Source organism: Oncorhynchus masou, chromosome 27, assembly GCF_036934945.1.
Source record: "Oncorhynchus masou masou isolate Uvic2021 chromosome 27, UVic_Omas_1.1, whole genome shotgun sequence".
NCBI lineage: Eukaryota > Metazoa > Chordata > Actinopteri > Salmoniformes > Salmonidae > Oncorhynchus > Oncorhynchus masou.
Window position 1 is genome coordinate 1,808,791 of NC_088238.1, and position 16,860 is coordinate 1,825,650.

Genomic DNA, 16,860 nt, shown 5'->3' on the forward strand with positions numbered 1-16,860 from the left:
AGGTAGGGGATCGTTCCTGAGTTGTTTCAGGTTAGGTATGGGATCCAGCCTCCTCCCTCCTCCTCCCTCCCAGCCTCCTGCCTGCATCTCTCTCTCTCCATCCCCCCTCCCTCCCTCCTTCCACCCTCCCTCTCTCCATCCTCCCTGCCAGCCTCCAGACATCTCTCCAGCCCCCACCTTCTCTACACCCCCCAGGATAACACCGCCCAGCCAGACTGTCTGTGGTATCGATGTCTCATTGATTCCTCTCTTCTTAATTCTTATCTCACAATCAGCATCTTTATCTTTTGCTGGGCTACTCAATATGTTCCAGGGGCTCTCTCTCTCTTTCTCTCTCTCACTCTCTGCCTGGCTACCACCTCATCTGATGGACTACTCAATATGTTCTAGGGCTCCATCTCTCTCTCTCTGCCTGGCTACCTCCTCATCTGATGGGCTACTCAATATTATCTAGGGGCTCCATCTCTCTCTCTGCCTGGCTACCTCCTCATCTGATGGACTACTCAATATTATCTAGGGGCTCCATCTCTCTCTGCCTGGCTACCTCCTCATCTCTGGTTAAACACTACGTAGGAGAAAGGGTGTCATTTGGGACACATCACTGGAGAAGGCAGCTCGCCTTTCTTTTAGCCACAGTAGAAGTGCTGGAGGTTGAGGGAGAGGCTTTGAGGGCTGAGTCAGACTGGTGCTTGGTCTTGATGTTAGTTAGGAAGGATTCAGACCTGATTGGCTGGTCTTGATGTTAGTTAGGAAGGATTCAGACCTGATTGGCTGGTCTTGATGTTAGTTAGGAAGGATTCAGACCTGATTGGCTGGTCTTGATGTTAGTTAGGAAGGATTCAGACCTGATTGGCTGGTCTTGATGTTAGTTAGGAAGGATTCAGACCTGATTGGCTGGTCTTGATGTTAGTTAGGAAGGATTCAGACCTGATTGGCTGAAAGACAGGAAAGAGGCTCAGTAGAGAGTTGAAAGGGGCCTGAGAACCACGGATGAGATGAAAACCTCCTCCACACGAACAGAGAGACCTGCTGCTCACTAGCTATTCACAGCCATGCTTATGGCAGCCTCCCGAACACCTTTTGTGCTAAGTACACACACACACACACACACACACACACACACACACACACACACATAAAAGACACAGCAGTGTCCATAGACAGATACACGTTTGTGTGTGTGTGTGTGTTCATATACACACAGCTTCCTTTCCATGTGCCGGTCCATTAGATGAGTCTGTAATTGGTCCGTGGGGAGACACGCAGGGTGAGGGAGGCACGCAGGGTGAGGGAGACACGAGGACGACGTCTCTCTGTTGTTCCTTCTACATATGGACCACTCCCTCGGGAGGAGAGGAGGAGGAGAGGACAGGAGGAGACGAGGCGAGAGGAGGACAGAAGGAGAGGACAGGAGGAGGAGACGAGGAGACGAGGAGGAGAGGACAGGAGGAGGAGAGGACAGGAGGAGACGAGGCGAGAGGAGGAGAGGTGGAGGAGAGACGGGAGGACAGGAGGAGAGGACAGGAGGAGGAGAGGACAGGAGGAGACGAGGCGAGACGGGAGGAGAGGTGGAGGAGAGACGGGAGGACAGGAGGAGGAGAGGAGGAGGAGAGGACAGGAGGAGGAGAGGAGGAGAGGACAGGAGGAGGAGAGGCGAGAGGAGGAGAGGTGGAGGAGAGACAGGAGGACAGGAGGAGGACAGGAGAGGTAAAGAAGTAGAGAGAGAGAGAGGAGAGAGGTAAAGAAGTAGAGAGAGAATAGTAGAGAAAGAGACAGGTACACAAACAAGTGTGCGGTTAAAATAGGAATTAACTTCTTCCCACAGAGCCGAGGGGTGAGACAGGGATGCAGTTTGAGCATCACTCTCTTCAACATACATATCAACGAACTGGTGAGGGCACTGGAGCAGTCTGCAGCACCCGGCTTCACCCTACGAGAAGTAAAATGTCTACTGAAGTAGAAGTAAAATGTCTGTTTGCTGCTGATCTGGTGCTTTCATCCCCAACCAAGGAGGGCCTACAACAGCACCTAGATCTTCTGCACAGATTCTGTCAGACCTGGGCCCCGACAGACCTGGGCCCCGACAGTAAATCTCAGTAAGACCAAAATAATGGTGATCCAGTTCCCAGGACCACAAATACAAATTCCATCTAGACACTGTTGCCCTAGAGCACACAAAAAACTATACATACCTTGGGCCTAAACATCAGCGCCACAGGTAACTTCCACAAAGCTGTGAACGATCTAAGAGACAAGGCAAGAAGGGCATTCTATGCCATCAAAAGGAACATAAATTTCAACATACCAATTAGGATTTGGCTAAAAATACTTGAATCAGTCATAGAGCCCATTGCCCTTTATGGTTGTGAGGTCTGTGGTCCGCTCACCAACCAAGACTTCACAAAATGGGACAAACACCAAATTGAGACTCTGCATGCAGAATTCTGCAAAAATATCCTCCGTGTACAACGTAGAACACCAAATAATGCAGAGTAGAATTAGGCCTATACCCACTAATTATCAAAATCCAGAAAAGAGCCCTTCAATTCTACAACCACTTAAAAGGAAGCGATTCCCAAACCTTCCATAACAAAGCCATCACCTACAGAGAGATGAACCTGGAGAAGAGTCCCTAAGCAAGCTGGTCCTGGGGCTCTGTTCACAAACACAAACACACCCCACAGAGCCCCAGGACAGCAGCACAATTAGACCCAACCAAATCATGAGAAAACAAAAAGATAATTACTTGACACATTGGAAATAATTAACAAAAAAACAGAGCAAACTAGAATGCTATTTGGCTCTAAACAGAGAGTACACAGCGGGAGAATACCTGTCCACTGTGACTGACCCAAAATTAAGGAAAGCTTTGACTATGTACAGACTCAGCGAGCATAGCCTTGCTATTGAGAAAGGCCGCCGTAGGCAGACATGGCTCTCAAGAGAAGACAAGCTATGTGCTCACTGCCCACAAAATGAGGTGGAAACTGAGCTGCACTTCCTAACCTCCTGCCATTTTTCCTATTTTCTTGCCTTACAACATGGAATTAAAATATATTTTATTTGGGGGGTTTGTATCATTTGATTTACACAACATGCCTACCGCTTTGAAGATTTGTAAGTCGCTCTGGATAAGAGCGTCTGCTAAATGACTTAAATGTAAATGTAAATGTAAGATGAAAAATATATTTTTATTGTGAATCAAACAAGAAATATGACCAAAAAAAATGAAAACTTGAGCATAACTATTCACCCTCCTAAAGTCAATACTTTGTAGAGACACCTTTTGCAGCAATTACAGCTGCAAGTCTCTTGGGGTATGTCTCTATAAGCTTGGCACATCTAGCTACTGGGATTTTTGCCCATTCTTCAAGGCAAAACTGCTCCAGCTCCTTCAAGTTGAATGGGTTCTGCTGGTGTACAGCAATCTTTAAATCATACCACAGATTCTCAATTGGATTGAGGTCTGGGCTTTGACTCGGCCATTCTAAGACATTTAGATGTTTCCTCTTAAACCACTCGAGTGTTGCTTTAGCAGTATGCTTAGGATCATTGTCCTGCTGGAAGGTGAATCTCCGCCCCAGTCTCAAATCTCTGGGAGACTGAAACAAGTTTCCCTCAAGACTTTCCCTGTATTTAGTGCCATCCATCATTCCTTAAATTCTGACCAGTTTCCCAGACCCTGCCGATGAGAAACACCCCCACAGCATGATGCTGCCACCACCACCATGCTTCACTGTGGGGATGGCGTTCTTGGGGTGATGAGACGTGTTGGGTTTGCGCCAGACATAGCATTTTCCTTGATGCCCAAAAAGCTACATTTTAGACTCATCTGACCAGAGTACATTCTTCCATATGTTTGAGGAGTCTCCCACATGCTCTCCCCCTTCGGCGAACACCAAAAGGTGTTTGCTTATTTTTTTTCTTTAAGCAATGGGTTTTTTCTGGCAACTCTTCCGTAAAGCCCAGCTCTGTGGAGTGTACGACTTAAAGTGGTCCTATGGACAGATACTCCAATGGAGCTTTGCAGCCCCTTCAGGGTTATCTTCTGTCTCTTTGTTGCCTCTGATTAATGCCCTCCTTGCCTGGTCTGTGAGTTTTGGTGGGTGGCCCTCTCTTGGCAGGTTTGTTGTGGTGTCATATTCTTTCAATGTTTTAAATAATGGATTTATTGGAGCTCCGTGGGATGTTCAAAGTTTCTGATTTTTTTTTATAACCCAACCCTGATCTGTACTTCTCCACAACCCTGACCCCTTTGGTCTTCATGGTGACGCTTGCTTGGTGGTGCCCCTTGCTAAGTGGTGTTGTAGACCCTGGGGCCATTCAGAACAGGTGTGTATATATACTGAGATCATGTGACACTTAAATCAAGTCCACCTGTTTGCAGTCTAATTAATGATGTGACTTCTGAAGGTAATGGGTTGCACCTGATCTTATTTAGGGGCGTCATAGCAGAGGGGGTGAATACGTACTGTATGTATTCACTGTGTGAGAGGGGCAGAGAGTGAGAGGGGCAGAGAGTGAGAGGGGCAGAGAGTGAGAGGGGCAGAGAGTGAGAGGGCTAGAAGGTAATGGGTTGCACCAGATCTTATTCAGGGGCGTCATAGCAGAGGGGGTGAATACGTACTGTATATATATGTACACACCACTTTTCCAGTTAGAGTTATTTCACTTCACCAATTTGGAGTATTTTGTTTATTGTTTATGTCCATTATTTAATTTTAATTGTACCTTTATTTAACCAGGCAAGTCAGTTAAGAACAAATTCTTATTTTCAATAACGGCCTAAGAACAGTGGGTTAACTGCCTGTTCAGGGGCAGAACGACAGATTTGTACCTTGTCAGCTCGGGGATTCGAACTTGCAACCTTTCGGTTACTAGTCCAACGCTCTAACCACTAGGCTACCCTGCCGCCCCATATATAAAAATCCATTTAAATCACAGTTTGTAAGGAAACAAAATTGGAAAAATGCCAAGGGGGTGAATACTTTTGCAAGACACTGCATATTTACAAACACAAACAAAGCCCCAGGACAGCGACACAATTAGATCCAAAAAAAGTCATGAGAAAAAAAAATATATAATTATCTAGAAAATGCGAATCAATGTGAGACTAATCTTACTACACGCTCATCACCAAATGAGAACCGTCAACACGGCTGGCTAGCCATCTTCCCGACTGAACAACAGTAGAAGACGGGTCCTTTACGATCAGAACCACACAAGCTTCCTGCTGGAAGGCCGACAACCTTTCCTAAGGAAGACTGGTTCCGACAGATCAACGCCGAACAAAGGCGTTCGCACGTAAATACAGTCGTGATTTCTTATTCCAAAAATGGGCGGCGGTTCGTGTGAAAACTTTTATGATTCATGTTAGAATAGTTCTGAGAGGTATCAACGATAAGTCTCTCCCCCTCTCCATGTCTCTCCCCCTCTCCATGTCTCTCCAGAGTCTCTCCCCCTCTCCATGTCTCTCCCCCTCTCCATGTCTCTCCCCCTCTCCCATGTCTCTCCCCCTCTCCATGTCTCTCCCCCTCTCCATGTCTCTCCCCCTCTCCATGTCTCTCCCCCTCTCCATGTCTCTCCCCCTCTCCATGTCTCTCCCCCTCTCCATGTCTCTCCCCCTCTCCATGTCTCTCCCCCTCTCCATGTCTCTCCAGAGTCTCTCCCCCCTCTCCATGTCTCTCCAGAGTCTCTCCCCCTCTCCATGTCGATGTGTACAAGCCAACATATTTTGTCAATCCACGAGGGACTTCTGTCCCATCTAAAGGGTGTATGTTTATTCTGTGTTATTATTTAGTTTAGCTAGTAAATAATTCAACCCATGTGTGTAGTACTGAATCATAAGGGTTTCTGCAGATCCAAGGTTACGACTGGTCAGAATGATGATATGAGGTAACAATTCATCAGATGACTGTTTATCGAGGAAATAGATAGATCTTCTAGAGTTTAATTCTGGAGATGGTAACTCTTCCGTGGTGCCCCAAAATCCTAATGATGTAATTGTTATATGATTCATTTAAAAAAGGGTAACATATTTAGTTGATTAAATAAATAACAGTCATCAGATTAATGAAAGTAAAGTCACAACACCAAAAAAAGCACTTTGAATTGAATTGAAAGAGAGAGTGAGAGGGGCAGAGAGTGAGAGAGGGGCAGAGAGTGAGAGAGGGGCAGAGAGTGAGAGGGGCAGAGAGTGAGAGGGGCAGAGAGTGAGAGGGTGAGAGGGGTAGAGAGTGAGAGGGGTAGAGAGTGAGAGGGGTAGAGAGTGAGAGGGTAGAGGGTGAGAGGGGTAGAGGGTGAGAGGGGCAGAGGGTGAGAGGGGCAGAGGGTGAGAGGGGCAGAGAGTGAGAGGGGCAGAGAGTGAGAGAGGGGTAGAGAGTGAGAGGGGCAGAGAGTGAGAGGGGCAGAGAGTGAGAGAGGGGCAGAGAGTGAGAGAGGGGTAGAAACAGAACCAACCTGGAGCTTCCACTTTGGTCTTTCTCCCCTTCAGCAGTCTCTGCACCCGCCGCAGCTGCAGGTGGTTGTCATGGCTGCGGGCGTTGTCCTGGATACGCTGGGATACCTCAGAGATCAGCTTCACCGACCCTAAAGCATCATGGGTAGACAGATGAGGGTTCGCTGCCAGAATGGATTACTGAAACACCCCGGAAGTAGCTACAGGGCCTTCAGGAAGTATTCATAACCTTTGACCTATTCCACATTGTGTTGTGTTAAAGCCTGGATTCAATATAGATAGTAGTGCCACCCATCTACACACAAAACCCCATGAAGACAAAGTCATTTTTTGTGTGTTGCAAATGAAATATAGAACCTATTCACCCTGTCTGGGTCCGGCTACCTGTTCACCCTGTCTGGGTCCTTTACCCTGTTCATCCTGTCTGGGTCCTTTACCCTGTTCATCCTGTCTGGGTCCATCTACCTATTCACCCTGTCTGGGTCCTTTACCCTGTTCATCCTGTCTGGGTCCTTTACCCTGTTCATCCTGTCTGGGTCCTTTTCCCTGTTCATCCTGTCTGGGTCCTTTACCCTGTTCACCCTGTCTGGGTCCTTTACCCTGTTCATCCTGTCTGGGTCCTTTACCCTGTTCATCCTGTCTGGGTCCTTTACCCTGTTCATCCTGTCTGGGTCCTTTACCCTGTTCACCCTGTCTGGGTCCTTTACCCTGTTCATCCTGTCTGGGTCCTTTACCCTGTTCATCCTGTCTGGGTCCTTTACCCTGTTCATCCTGTCTGGGTCCTTTACCCTGTTCACCCTGTCTGGGTCCATCTACCTATTCACCCTGTCTGGGTCCTTTACCCTGTTCATCCTGTCTGGGTCCTTTACCCTGTTCATCCTGTCTGGGTCCTTTTCCCTGTTCACCCTGTCTGGGTCCTTTACCCTGTTCATCCTGTCTGGGTCCTTTACCCTGTTCATCCTGTCTGGGTCCTTTACCCTGTTCACCCTGTCTGGGTCCTTTACCCTGTTCATCCTGTCTGGGTCCTTTACCCTGTTCATCCTGTCTGGGTCCTTTACCCTGTTCATCCTGTCTGGGTCCTTTACCCTGTTCATCCTGTCTGGGTCCTTTTTCCTGTTCATCCTGTCTGGGTCCTTTACCCTGTTCACCCTGTCTGGGTCCTTTACCCTGTTCACCCTGTCTGGGTCCTTTACCCTGTTCATCCTGTCTGGGTCCTTTACCCTGTTCATCCTGTCTGGGTCCTTTACCCTGTTCATCCCGTCTGGGTCCTTTACCCTGTTCATCCTGTCTGGGTCCGTCTACCTGTTCATCCTGTCTGGGTCCTTTACCCTGTTCATCCTGTCTGGGTCCTTTACCCTGTTCATCCTGTCTGGGTCCTTTACCCTGTTCATCCTGTCTGGGTCCTTTTCCCTGTTCACCCTGTCTGGGTCCTTTACCCTGTTCATCCTGTCTGGGTCCTTTACCCTGTTCATCCTGTCTGGGTCCTTTACCCTGTTCATCCTGTCTGGGTCCTTTACCCTGTTCATCCTGTCTGGGTCCTTTACCCTGTTCATCCTGTCTGGGTCCTTTACCCTGTTCATCCTGTCTGGGTCCTTTACCCTGTTCATCCTGTCTGGGTCCTTTACCCTGTTCATCCTGTCTGGGTCCTTTACCCTGTTCATCCTGTCTGGGTCCTTTACCCTGTTCATCCTGTCTGGGTCCGGCTACCTGTTCATCCTGTCTGGGTCCTTTTCCCTGTTCACCCTGTCTGGGTCCTTTACCCTGTTCATCCTGTCTGGGTCCTTTACCCTGTTCATCCTGTCTGGGTCCGGCTACCTGTTCATCCTGTCTGGGTCCTTTACCCTGTTCATCCTGTCTGGGTCCGGCTACCTGTTCATCCTGTCTGGGTCCTTTACCCTGTTCATCCTGTCTGGGTCCTTTTCCTTATTCATCCTGTCTGGGTCCTTTACCCTGTTCATCCTGTCTGGGTCCTTTACCCTGTCCATTCTGTCTGGGTCCTTTACCCTGTTCATCCTGTCTGGGTCCTTTACCCTGTTCATCCTGTCTGGGTCCTTTACCCTGTTCATCCTGTCTGGGTCCTTTACCCTGTTCATCCTGTCTGGGTCCTTTTCCCTGTTCGTCCTGTCTGGGTCCTTTTCCCTGTTCATCCTGTCTGGGTCCTTTACCCTGTTCATCCTGTCTGGGTCCTTTTCCCTGTTCATCCTGTCTGGGTCCTTTTCCCTATTCATCCTGTCTGGGTCCATCTACCTCTTCATCCTGTCTGGGTCCGTCTACCTATTCATCCTGTCTGGGTTCTTTTCCTTGTTCATCCTCTGGGTACGGATACCTGTTAATTCACAACCATCAAGCTCTACGTGGTGCAGTATGTTCTCTACGCGGTGCAGTATGTTCTCTACGCGGTGCAGTATGTTCTCTACGTGGTGCAGTATGTTCTCTACGCGGTGCAGTATGTTCTCTACGTGGTGCAGTATGTTCTCTACGCGGTGCAGTATGTTCTCTATGTGGTGCAGTATGTTCTCTACGCGGTGCAGTATGTTCTCTACGTGGTGCAGTATGTTCTCTACGCGGTGCAGTATGTTCTCTACACGTAACCAGACAACAACACATGGTGCAGTATGTTCTCTACGTGGTGCAGTATGTTCTCTACGTGGCACAGTATGTTCTCTACGCGGTGCAGTATGTTCTCTACACGTAACCAGACAACAACACATGGTGCAGTATGTTCTCTACGTGGTGCAGTATGTTCTCTACGTGGTGCAGTATGTTCTCTACGTGGTGCAGTATGTTCTCTACACGTAACCAGACAACAACACATGGTGCAGTATGTTCTCTACGTGGTGCAGTATGTTCTCTACGTGGTGCAGTATGTTCTCTACACGTAACCAGACAACAACACATGGTGCAGTATGTTCTCTACGTGGTGCAGTATGTTCTCTACGTGGTGCAGTATGTTCTATACGTGGTGCAGTATGTTCTATACACGTAACCAGACAACAACACATGGTGCAGTATGTTCCCTACGTGGTGCAGTATGTTCTCTACGTGGTGCAGTATGTTCTCTACGTGGTGCAGTATGTTCTCTACATGTAACCAGACAACAACACATGGTGCAGTATGTTCTCTACGTGGTGCAGTATGTTCTCTACGTGGCGCAGTATGTTCTCTACGTGGTGCAGTATGTTCTCTACGTGGTGCAGTATGTTCTCTACGTGGTGCAGTATGTTCTCTACACGTAACCAGACAACAACACATGGTGCAGTATGTTCTCTACGTGGTGCAGTATGTTCTCTACGCGGTGCAGTATGTTCTCTACGCGGTGCAGTATGTTCTCTACGTGGTGCAGTATGTTCTCTATGTGGTGCAGTATGTTCTCTACGTGGTGCAGTATGTTCTCTACACGTAACCAGACAACAACACATGGTGCAGTATGTTCTCTACTTGGCGCAGTATGTTCCCTACTTGGCGCAGTATGTTCCCTACGTGGCGCAGTATGTTCCCTACGTGGCGCAGTATGTTCTCTACGTGGCGCAGTATGTTCTCTACGTGGCGCAGTATGTTCCCTACGTGGCGCAGTATGTTCCCTACGTGGCGCAGTATGTTCTCTACGTGGTGCAGTATGTTCTCTACGTGGCGCAGTATGTTCTCTACGTGTAACCATACAGCAACACCTGGTGCAGTAAGTTCTCTACATGTAACCAGACAACAACACATGGTGCAGTATGTTCTCTACGTGGTGCAGTATGTTCTCTACGTGGTGCAGTATGTTCTCTACGTGGTGCAGTATGTTCTCTACGTGGCGCAGTATGTTCCCTACGTGGCGCAGTATGTTCCCTACGTGGCGCAGTATGTTCTCTACGTGTAACCATACAGCAACACCTGGTGCAGTATGTTCTCTACATGTAACCAGACAACAACACATGGTGCAGTATGTTCTCTACATGGTGCAGTATGTTCTCTACGTGGTGCAGTATGTTCTCTACATGGTGCAGTATGTTTTCTATGTGTATCCAGACAACAACAACACTGCTTTCATCCAGTCAGAGTGACTCTTTTGATGAAGGGTTTGTTTGAGTTTAAGGCCTCAATCGCGCACACACACACACCCCCGCCCACACACACCCACAGCTGTGTTTGATTGCATCATCACCCCCTGTTGAGAGCAGACCAGGGGTGCACAAATTAGAACGTGAAAACACTCCTGATTGGCTTAGATCTGCCTACCGCAATAATTAGAGTGCTTCTGGTCTGTGCCACGGGCGGGCGGGTAGGTGGGCGCACACACACACAGGTTGGGCCCTCAGCAGTCACAGCCTAACTGTGTGAAAACACAGGACCACCTCTCCTCTCCTTATTGACCTCAACAGGACACCTCTCCTCTCCTTATTGACCTCAACAGGACACCTCTCCTCTCCTTATTGACCTCAACAGGACACCTCTCCTCTCCTTATTGACCTCAACAGAACACCTCTCCTTATTGACCTCAACAGGACACCTCTCCTCTCCTTATTGACCTCAACAGAACACCTCTCCTTATTGACCTCAACAGGACACCTCTCCTTATTGACCTCAACAGGACACCTCTCCTTATTGACCTCAACAGACCACCTCTCCTCTCCTTATTGACCTCAACAGACCACCTCTCCTCTCCTTATTGACCTCAACAGGACACCTCTCCTTATTGACCTCAACAGGACACCTCTCCTCTCCTTATTGACCTCAACAGACCACCTCTCCTCTCCTTATTGACCTCAACAGAACACCTCTCCTCTCCTTATTGACCTCAACAGACCACCTCTCCTCTCCTTATTGACCTCAACAGGACACCTCTCCTTATTGACCTCAACAGACCACCTCTCCTCTCCTTATTGACCTCAACAGACCACCTCTCCTCTCCTTATTGACCTCAACAGAACACCTCTCCTCTCCTTATTGACCTCAACAGGACACCTCTCCTTATTGACCTCAACAGACCACCTCTCCCTCTCCTTATTGACCTCAACAGACCACCTCTCCTCTCCTTATTGACCTCAACAGACCACCTCTCCTCTCCTTATTGACCTCAACAGGACACCTCTCCTCTCCTTATTGACCTCAACAGGACACCTCTCCTCTCCTTATTGACCTCAACAGAACACCTCTCCAGGACACCTCTCCTTATTGACCTCAACAGAACACCTCTCCTCTCCTTATTGACCTCAACAGGACACCTCTCCTTATTGACCTCAACAGGACACCTCTCCTTATTGACCTCAACAGGACACCTCTCCTTATTGACCTCAACAGGACACCTCTCCTTATTGACCTCAACAGGACACCTCTCCTTATTGACTCCTTATTGACCTCAACAGACCACCTCTCCTCTCCTTATTGACCTCAACAGGACACCTCTCCTTATTGACCTCAACAGACCACCTCTCCTCTCCTTATTGACCTCAACAGGACACCTCTCCTCTCCTTATTGACCTCAACAGACCACCTCTCCTCTCCTTATTGACCTCAACAGACCACCTCTCCTCTCCTTATTGAGCTCAACAGACCACCTCTCCTCTCCTTATTGACCTCAACAGGACACCTCTCCTCTCCTTATTGACCTCAACAGGACACCTCTCCTCTCCTTATTGACCTCAACAGAACACCTCTCCTTATTGACCTCAACAGAACACCTCTCCTTATTGACCTCAACAGGACACCTCTCCTCTCCTTATTGACCTCAACAGACCACCTCTCCTCTCCTTATTGACCTCAACAGAACACCTCTCCTTATTGACCTCAACAGGACAGCTCTCCTTATTGACCTCAACATGACACCTCTCCTCTCCTTATTGACCTCAACAGGCACCACTTCCTTCACAAATGATTCCTGGTGGTACTGCCTTGTAGAACTGGTCTGGTTCGGTAGCCTGGGTCATTGGGTTTAGGGTTAGCCAACAAGCTCTGCGAGGAACTGAACCCGAAACAAAGCAGACCAATCAACTACACCAGGGGTCGTCAACTTGATTCAGCCGCGGGTCATTTGTTTACATTTATATATGATCACATACAGGGCCTTCATAAACCCCTCAAAATCTGAGCACGTGTGGATGGCAGACGGGCGGTCGGGGGGGCCCAAAGTAGGTGTGGATGTCTGGTGGGCGGTCGGGGGGAGGGGCAAAGTAAGTGTGGATGGCTGGTGGGCGGTCGGGGGGGAACAAAGTAGGTGTGGATGGCTGGTGGGCGGTCGGGGGTCGGGGGGGGGGACAAAGTAGGTGTGGATGGCTGGTGGGCGGTCGGGGGGGGGGGGTGAACAAAGTAGGTGTAGATGGTTGGTGGGTGGTCGGGGGGAACAAAGTAGGTGTGGATGGCTGGTGGGCGGTCGGGGGTCGGGGGGGGGGACAAAGTAGGTGTGGATGGCTGGTGGGCGGTCGGGGGGGGGGAACAAAGTAGGTGTAGATGGTTGGTGGGTGGTCGGGGGGAACAAAGTAGGTGTGGATGGCTGGTGGGCGGTCGGGGGTCGGGGGGGGACAAAGTAGGTGTGGATGGCTGGTGGGCGGTCAGGGGGTCGGGGGGGGAACAAAGTAGGTATGGATGGCTGGTGGGCGGTCGGGGGGGGGCAAAGTAGGTGTAGATGTCTGGTGGGCGGTCGGCGGGGGGACTAAGTAGGTGTAGATGTCTGGTGGGCGGTCGGGGGGGACAAAGTAGGTGCGGATGGCTGGTGGGCGGTCGGGGGGGGGACTAAGTAGGTGTCGATGGTTGGTGGGTGGTCGGGGGGGACTAAGTAGGTGTGGATGGTTGGGGGGACTAAGTAGGCGTGGATGGCTGGTGGGCGGTCGGGGGTGGGGGACTAAGTAGGTGTGGATGGTTGGTGGGCAGTCGGGGGGGGACAAAAAGACTGTAAAATAACATGACTCTTATTCAGTACATTTAGCTACCGCTTGCTTTCCGAGGTCGACCAACCTGACAGTTAGACATGCCAGCTAAGATAGTTAGACATGCCAGCTAAGATAGTTAGACATGCCAGCTAAGATAGTTAGACATGCCAGCTAAGATAGTTAGACATGCCAGCTAAGATAGTTAGACATGCCAGCTAAGATAGTTAGACATGCCAGCTAAGATAGTTAGACATGCCAGCTAAGATAGTTAGACATGCCAGCTAAGATAGTTAGACATGCCAGCTAAGATAGTTAGACATGCCAGCTAAGATAGTTAGACATGCTAGCTAAGATAGTTAGACATGCCAGCTAAGATAGTTAGACATGCCAGCTAAGATAGTTAGACATGCCAGCTAAGATAGTTAGACATGCCAGCTAAGATAGTTAGACATGCTAGCTAAGATAGTAAGACATGCTAGCTAAGATAGTTAGACATGCTAGCTAAGATAGTTAGACATGCTAGCTAAGATAGTTAGACATGCTAGCTATTTTAACTTGATCGATAGCCGGAAATGGCTTCGTGGTAGCTAGTTACGAGGTTGGGAACCTGTGGGATAGCTAAAACCAAACAGGAAATGTATAGTTGGCCAGAATTATTACAGAGAAACAGGACAGATCTGACTGGCACCGTCCCCATGGCAACTCTGATCATCTACATCTCTCTACTAAGACTGGGAAGTAGCATTGCAACAGTCAGTCTACTTTTGACTACCAGAACGGCACTAATCCCTGATCCCTATGTAGTGCACTGCTTTTGACCAGAACAGCACCCTATGTAGTGCACAGAACAGAACACACCTAATCCCTATGTAGTGCACTACTTTTGACTAGGGGGAGGGCTCTGGTCTAAAGTAGTGCATTTGGGACGTAAACCCAGCGTATGAACACGATGATGCTCGAGCCTCGAGGCGGTCTGTCTTTTTTCCCCTCTACGATAGATGAAATAATCCCGTCCTAATTGGGGCCGCTTATCTTCACAACAAATTACAACGTTACGAAACCAACAACAACAAAAAGGACCCAAAACAAAGCCGTCTGGGGGTTGGAGAGAGAGGCGGTGATGGTTCCGGAATCTTCTTCATTAAAATGGGTCTTTATTGCCTCTTTTAATAAAAACAACAACTTGGTAATTACAGCTCTGTTGCCTCAGATCAGTTCAGTTGTGGGTGTCCGTCCCAGCTGGCACCCTATTCCCTCCATAGTGCACTACTGGCACCCTATTCCCTCCATAGTGCACTACTGGCACCCTATTCCCTACATAGTGCACTACTGGCACCCTATTCCCTACATAGTGCACTACTGGCACCCTATTCCCTCCATAGTGCACCCTATTCCCTACATAGTACACTACTGGCACCCTATTCCCTCCATAGTGCACTACTGGCACCCTATTCCCTACATAGTGCACTACTGGCACCCTATTCCCTCCATAGTGCACCCTATTCCCCATAGTACACTACTGGCACCCTATTCCCTCCATAGTGCACTACTGGCACCCTATTCCCTCCATAGTGCACTACTGGCACCCTATTCCCTCCATAGTGCACCCTATTCCCTACATAGTACACTACTGGCACCCTATTCCCTCCATAGTGCACTACTGGCACCCTATTCCCTACATAGTGCACTACTGGCACCTTATTCCCTAAATAGTGCACTACTGGCACCCTATTCCCCTAAATAGTGCACTACTGGCACCCTATTCCCTCCATAGTGCACTACTGGCACCCTATTCCCTCCATAGTGCACTACTGGCACCCTATTCCCTCCATAGTGCACTACTGGCACCCTATTCCCTCCATAGTGCACTACTGGCACCCTATTCCCTCCATAGTGCACTACTGGCACTCTATTCCCTCCATAGTGCACTACTGGCACCCTATTCCCTCCATAGTGCACTACTGGCACCCTATTCCCTCCATAGTGCACCCTATTCCCTCCATAGTGCACTACTGGCACCCTATTCCCTCCATAGTGCACTACTGGCACCCTATTCCCTCCATAGTGCACTACTGGCACTCTATTCCCTCCATAGTGCACTACTGGCACCCTATTCCCTCCATAGTGCACCCTATTCCCTCCATAGTGCACTACTGGCACCCTATTCCCTCCATAGTGCACTACTGGCACCCTATTCCCTCCATAGGGCACTACTGGCACCCTATTCCCTCCATAGTGCACTACTGGCACCCTATTCCCTCCATAGTGCACTACTGGCACCCTATTCCCTCCATAGTGCACTACTGGCACCCTATTCCCTCCATAGTGCACTACTGGCACCCTATTCCCTCCATAGGGCACTACTGACACCCTATTCCCTCCATAGGACACTTCTTATGACCAGGGTCACATGCCATTTCAGATGCAGCACAGCGTTCACATTAATAATTCCCTACTGGCACCCACTACGTGTTTGTTCACATTAATAATAAACCCCAATACTCAATCTGAGAACACTCCTCCACTCCATTCGTGTGAACACGTCATTGTTTCATTTATCAATTATGTTGAAATAGTACGCAGTTATAAAAAGGGTGCTTCGTGATGTTAACTCCTTCATATTTTGACAGGGTTGGAGTGCCTTTTTAAAGAGGGGGGTGTGGGGGCGTTGTGTTGAGTGGTTTGTGGTGCGGGTTGGTGGTTCACGGGGAGCATATTAAGAGTGCAGTGTGAGGTCACATTAACACACACACACACACACACAGAGAGTGGATGAGGAAAACTCTTGAAGTACGGTAATTACAACAATTCTAACCGACGCTGTTGATTCCACACACAGAAAGACAAACAAAACAACAAGAGGGGAATTTAAACAACAAAGCCTCCGGAGTCTTCTCTCAACGCGTTAGTTTGATAATCAGATACAATGTGATCTGGCTGGGGCTATTTCTAAATAATTCCCTTTACAATACAACCAGGACAACTAACAAAACAGATTGTTGTTTTCTCATAAAAAGAAGAAGAGTTTAGAAAAGCAGCGCTAATGAGGGAGAGGGGAGGAAGAGGATGGAGGAGAGGGGAGGAAGAGGGTGGAGGAGGGGAAGAGGATGGAGGAGAGGGGAGAAGAGGAAGAGGATGGAGGAGAGGGGAGGAAGAGGAAGGAGGAGATGGGAGGAAGAGGAAGAGGGTGGAGGAGAGGAAGAGGGTGGAGGAGAGGAAGAGGGTGGAGGAGGAGGAAGAGGAGGACGAGAGGAAGAGGAGAGGAAAAGGATGGAGGAGAGGAAGAGGGGAGAGATACGGAGAAGAGGAGAGCAGGACGGAGAAGAGAGAGGGATGGAGGAGAGGGGAGGAAGAGGGGGAGGAAGAGGGAGGAAGAGGATGGAGGAGAGGACAGAGGGGAGGAAAGAGGGGAGAGATACGTAGAAGAGGAGAGCAGGACGGAGAAGAGAGAGGGATGGAGGAGAGGAGAGGGAGGAAGAGGGAAGGAAGAGGGGAGGAAGAGGGGAGGAAGAGGGGAGGAAGAGGACAGAGGGAGGAAAGAGGGGAGAGATACGT

General features: G+C 49.1%; 1 pseudogene; it reads right to left on the minus strand.

The window, feature by feature from the left end:
• Positions 1 to 16,860, minus strand: part of LOC135516558 (rho guanine nucleotide exchange factor 39-like) — a 79,052-nt pseudogene that overhangs the window by 11,343 nt on the left and 50,849 nt on the right.